This window comes from Tenrec ecaudatus, chromosome 13 (assembly GCF_050624435.1).
Source record: "Tenrec ecaudatus isolate mTenEca1 chromosome 13, mTenEca1.hap1, whole genome shotgun sequence".
NCBI classification, from domain to species: Eukaryota; Metazoa; Chordata; class Mammalia; order Afrosoricida; family Tenrecidae; genus Tenrec; species Tenrec ecaudatus.
In genome coordinates, this window is record NC_134542.1 from 5,417,173 (window position 1) to 5,423,378 (window position 6,206).

The following is a 6,206-nucleotide window of genomic DNA, read 5'->3' on the forward strand; positions in this document are numbered from 1 at the left end:
ACAGGGTCGCGTTGTCTGATGGTGGAGAAGTTGATGGAGATGCCCTTTTCCCAAGGCACCCATGGGTGAATAGGCTGAAGATTCCAGTGTGCTCAGACGCCTCTCACAAGAAAGGCCTGGAGATCTTCAATCACAAACCCAGCCATTGAAAGCCCGATGCTCTGAGCCCATTGAATGACCCCGAGTCAGGATGAGCTGGCAGCTCATTGGTTTGGGTATTCCAGCTAACAGTCCAACAACAAGCTAGGGAACGACGCTTGCAATCGGTATAAGAGACAGAGAGCTAACATGTGAATCCATGCCAGCTCATACCTATCAACAAAAGCTCAGCCAGAAACCCAGAAGCAAGCAGAGGCACGCTGTTAAGAGAGCACTCAAGAGAAAGGGACCAGCGACGGTGAACAGAGCGGAAACAAAGCCACCGCAGGCTCAGGAGTGAAAGAAAGGCAAGTGAAAGTAACATCGAGAAACCCATTTTCAGAGTGTTTCTGAAAGGTTTCGTTCAATGTCCTGCCTATCACAGTGAAAGGAATGCACACCCACTGCTTTGGTGCACCGGACAGCCCTCGTGTGCGCTGCATGGACTCTAGCATCGTCTTAGTTAACGGTTGCCTTGGTGCCAGAAATACCACAAGGGGGTGGACTGAACAACCAGAAATGTATTTTCTCATAATTGTTGTTGTTAGATGCCGTCAAGTGAGCTCCGACTGGGAGCAACCCAATGTACAAGAGAACGAAATCCTGCCCATCCCGCACCAGCCTCACCGTTATTGCGATGGCTTCATATTGGGAAGTAGAGGATGACACTGGCTTTTGCACACCTGTCTTGTGTGGAAGGAGCCCTGGGGTGCTGCTGTGTTGGCGCTGGGCAGATAAGTGTCAAGGTTGATGGTTCACACCCACCAGTGGAGTTTGGGGAGCAAGATAAAGATTGTTTTTGTTGTTAATTTCCAAATCACAGACACCCTATGGACAACAGAACAAGACACTGACTGGTTCCGGGCCATCCTCACAATTGTTCTTAAGTTTGAGTCCGCGGCTGCAGCCACTGTGTCTATCCATCTTGCTGAAGGTCTTCCTCTCTTTGGCTGCCCCTCGATTGTACCAAGCATGACGTCCTTCTCCAGGGACTGGTCTCTCCTGAGCACATGTCCAAACTATGAGAGATGAAATCTCACCATCCTTGCTTCTTTTTTTTTCCTGAGCATTTTATTTTTTTTTAATTTCTAAGTTTTATTGGCATATAATTCGCATACCATACAATCCAATAGTTTAGTCAGAAGTAATTACTTCTTAAAATTATGCTAAAAATTTTTTTAAACAGGGAGAAAAAAAAGCTTTGTTATTGTAGAGATCATTTCACCCACTGCTCTGTTTGGCAGCCAGTCTCTTGTCTCTCTCTTCCGCAATGGTGAGGCAGATACCTTTCCCTCGGGGAGAGAAATCCACGGTGTGTTGCCTTTTCCAATAACAAAAATGTTGGAGAGCCGGCTGGCAAAGCTATTGCCATCTGCATCCTTCACATGAACCACATCAAATGAGCCAGGATGTCTCTCTCTGTTGGTGATCATGCCAATTCTTCCCAGGTTAGCACCTCTGGTCACCATACAAATGTTACCAGTGTCAAACTTGATGAAATCAGTAATCTTTCCGGTCTCCAAATCAATCTGAATGGTGTCTTTCACCTTGATGAGAGGATCAGGATAGCGGATGGTGCGAGCATCGTGAGTCACCAGGTGAGGGATTCCTTTTGTGCCCACGAAGATCTTCCTTACTTTGCACAACTTGTACTTCACCTCCTCGGGTGTAATACGATGAACAGCAAAGCGACCCTTGGTGTCACAGATCAGACGGAAATTCTCTCTGGTCTTGTCAATGGCGATGACATCCATAAAACCAGCAGGGTAGGTTATATCAGTTCGGACTTTGCCATCAATTTTAATGAACTGCTGCATGCAAATTTTTTTTAACTTCATCTCAAGTCAGAGCATACTTAAGTCTATTTCTTAAGAAAATGATCAGGGGGAGGCATTCTCTCAGCTTGTGGGGACCAGTGGATGGACGAGGAGCAAACATACCAGTGAGTTTGTCCAGCATCCAATGCTTTGGAGCAGCTACGCCCTTCAGGTGCTTTTTGGGACCACGAGCCATGGCAACAGCGGCAGAGTAGTGAACTCACGCGGCTGAGTAGCGTACTCCCTGGCTGCGAAACCGAAACAGGCCCATTCTTGCTTCTTAAGGAGCCTTCTGGTTGTACTTCTCTCTCAGAGTTAGGAGGCTAGATGCCTGAATCCAGGGCGCTGGCTGTAGAAGGCTTCCCCTCTGTGGGCTCCCAAGGAAGGTCCTGGTCTCCCTCAACCTCTGCTCTTGAGTGAACTTTGTGAGCCTTGGCACCTCTCTCTCTACATCAAGCTAACTTGTTTAATCTCCTTTTAACTCCAAAGAGATGGGCTCAAATCACACCGACACACATCCTCCCTCAACAACATCACAAAGACAACCCATTCCCAAATGAGATTACAGCCACGGGGATACAGGTTAGCACTGACAACATCTATTTTGGGCGAGAAGAGGGGGAGAAACACTATCAATACATAACTATCGTCAAGAAGAAAATCAACATTCAGAAAAATACAAGGGGTACCCTGCTAAAAAATAAATGAATTTTTTTTCAAAGCTATGATTTTTTTTTTTACAAAACAACCTTATCTTCAAAGTATTCTCCATTACACTGAATACATCTGCTAAATTTGCTATTTCATTCTTGGAACCATTTTTCAAACTCCTCTGTTTGGATGGCTGACAGAACTCCTCTGGTGTTTTCTTCACCTTATCTATGTTGTGATATCGCTGCCCTTTCATGGCCCTCTGCATTCCAGGAAACAGAAAGAAGTCACAGAGTGAGGTCAGGGAAGCAAGGTGTGTGGGGCAAGAGAGACATGCTGTTTTTCTCCCAAAACTGACACACTCAGATGACTGCGTGAGCAGGTGTATTTTCATGGTGGCAAAACGAGTCCCCTGTCTGCCACAAATCAGGCCTTTTTGAGGTTGCACACCATTAAGCAATATTTTCAGAACACTTAAATAGAACACCTGATTAACAGTCTGACCTGGTGGAACACATTCCAAGTACACTATGAATTGACATTTTTGTCCTTTCAGGAAGTTGACAGATGTCCAGAATGAGGTTTGTCATCAATGGACATTTCACTTTTTTTAAAACAAGAAAGCCACTCATACACTTGAGTTTTTCCCATAATGCTGTCCTTGTAAGCTGTGCTCAACATCACAAAAGTTTCTGAGCAGGAAACAAAATTTCACAGGCACATGCTGTTCTCTTAAATCAGCCTTTGAAAAAAATTAGGCTCACATGAAACTGCTTTTACAAAAAAATTTACTGTGGCCAGAGAGAACCTCCCCAGGTGATGCCACTGGGTGCGTCAGCGAGTTGCTGAATGCTTGCCTAGTGGGAAAAATGCCTACTTTGAGAGCTCCACCCAGCAGAACATTTTTCCAGGTTTTTGTTGTACCCCCTCATACTGATGCCCTGAACAGTCAACCTTTTGATCAGTAGTCAAGCACTTCAACCACTCCACCCCCAGTGTCCCTAACAATACTTATGAGCCTTCTTAATAGTGGACACAGGAAACAGTGTGTTGATCCAAGCCTTCAACTTGCTAAGTTTGCCTATATCACCAGGAAGGACTTCAGGTTTGGCAAAGTGGAGGACCGTGGAAGGCAAGAGAAAGCCTTCTCAATGGGAAGGATTGACACAGTGGCCGCAGCACCAACCACACCAACATCCATCAAGACAGCGCCTCATGGGGCAACTTTTGAGCTGTTGCACACAGGGTCCCTGTGAGGCAGAGCTGATGAGACGGTAGCTAAGAGAAACTGCACAGCCAGGTAGCCCTCAGTACAGCTGCTGTGTCTATGGCATATGGAAACCAGAGGGCTGATCCGTCTATTACTCAAAGTCTCAGGAAAGCTTACTGAGATTGGACAGGAGAGGGTGTATCCCAGAATGGACTCCCAGTTCAGATTGGACTTGAAAGTTCAAGTGCACTCAAACATCATAAACCCAGGCATGAGTAGCGTCAGGAGCCACAGAGGGGGGGAAGTAGAAGAATTTCCTGTCAAGTGTTCAAGTCCACCCAGGCATGGTGCCATCAGATTTCTCTCTGATGGAGTTCACTCAGGGAGCATGCCTTTCACCGGGGAAGAGCGTCAGTCCAGGGGTAAGGTCACAGTGGACAGCTGCATGCGTTCCAGCATGACTAAGCAGCTGGTGGCCAACTCAGTGGGATCCAAGCCATTCTCCTGGCATCTCATTTCAACCTACCATTAGTTTCCAACGGAAGCAGATGGAGTCGGACGCTATGACAGGCTAATGGTGTCCTGCCCCATGCTGATGGAAGCTGAGATGCTTATTTTCCTAGCTGGAGACATCGGTCTCAGGGCCAGCGTTCAGTTACAGAGACGATGAAGAGGACTGGGGCTCATTTTAGAATGCTTTGCCCAAGAGACAGTTGCGGTTCACAAAAGTACGATTCACTGTCATAACGTGAGGGTTAGAAAGACTGAGCATTGTAAGCAGGGCCGTGAGGATGAATGTCACTGGGTGTCAGCAAACAGAGGAGGAAATGAACTGCTTTCTAGAACCCGCCGCACCACAAGCACCGATGGTGCACGGGCCACGGCTTCGGCTGTCATAGGCACCTTGGCAGGCAGGCAGGCAGAGGTGATCTGATGGGTGTCCGCGATAGCAACGACCACCTGTTTGTGAAGAAGGGGATTTTGTAAGATAGAGGCGCACGTTAAAAGATTGTGTTCACTTTCGGCGAGTCAGACGGTGCAGAAAGCCCCACAATCAAAGAATGGCCTTTGAAAGACCCACTTCTCCAATCGCTCCATCAGCGGCTCTCAGCCTGTGGGTCGCGACCCCTTTGGGGGTCGAACGACCCTTTCACAGGGGTCTCCCGATTCATCACAGTAGCAATAGGATGACAGTGATGAAGTAGCAACGAAAATAACGTTATGGTTGGGGGGTCACCCCAACATGAGGAGGGCATGAAAGGGTCACGGCGTGAGGAAAGTGGGGAACCACTGCTGTAGATCCTTCCCACGTTGGAAGTATGTGAACCATCACTGATCTCTTTCAGCACTCGGGATGCATAAGGAAACTTCCTTCCTTTGGCTCACACAAAACTATGGGACTTCCCACTGGCTTTCCTTCATAAACATGCTGTCCCCACCCTCCATGTCTGCTCCCATCCCAGGTTTATGATCTATCTAGCCAATGTTAGAGTTTTCGCTTTTGCCAGGCATCCAGAGGGCAGCAGGACGGTGTAGGTGTACCATGCACAACCACACAATACAACGCCTGCAGACTATCTGTCGGGCCCCATCACAGCCCTTCCCTGGTTGATAATTTTTTGGTCATTTTTCTAGCACGTGAGCCCAGCAGACTGGCCAATTCAGCTTTGCATTTAGGTCACAAATAGGTATATGCCTTGGGCTAATCTCGAATGGAATCATTAATTCAACTAGTTTTGTTTCGTCCTTGGAGAAGCTCCAAAAGTTATCCCAAGGGTTTACTTCCCAGCTCTCTTAGAAGACGTAGTCAGACTTTTATGCAAAATCCATGGACAGCGAGTTTCAAGTGCACGGGCCCGCTATGCATTGGAACCAACTCAGAAGCATCCAAAAGCAACAACCACAGGTAAACATGACCTTGACATGCGCTGGGAAACAAACAAACAAATAAACACCAGCCTGACTCCCTTTATTGCAACAATCACTTTATTATGATGACTTGCAACCCAGCCTGCAGGATTTCTGCAGTCTGTCCGACTGCCACCATGCTCCTTAGTAGTGAGGACAGCGAGACTTCACCTCACGGACTTTGGACACGTCATCAGGAGGACCCATTCTCTGGAGAAGGACAGGGTGCTGAGTCACCTAGAGAGGGCCAGGAGCAGAAAGGAAGACCCTCCCCACACTGAGCTGGATGGACACAGCGGTTGCAACCAAATAATTGTGAGGATGGTCCGGGACCAGTCTACATGGGCTTGCTATGAGTCAGAACTGATGCCACCACAGCCTCCAACAGCCACAAACCCAACCTTGACTGTTCCCAGTCACTCTTGCCCCAGAGAGCCGAGGAGGGAAACTGGCTGTCATTGAGTGGCAGGTGAATTATGCCG

The 6,206-nt window shown here is 47.6% G+C and overlaps 1 pseudogene; it reads right to left on the minus strand.

The window, feature by feature from the left end:
* Positions 1-1,359: 1,359 nt before the first annotated feature.
* Positions 1,360-2,151, minus strand: LOC142424882 (small ribosomal subunit protein eS4, X isoform-like; annotated as a pseudogene).
* Positions 2,152-6,206: the final 4,055 nt, after the last annotated feature.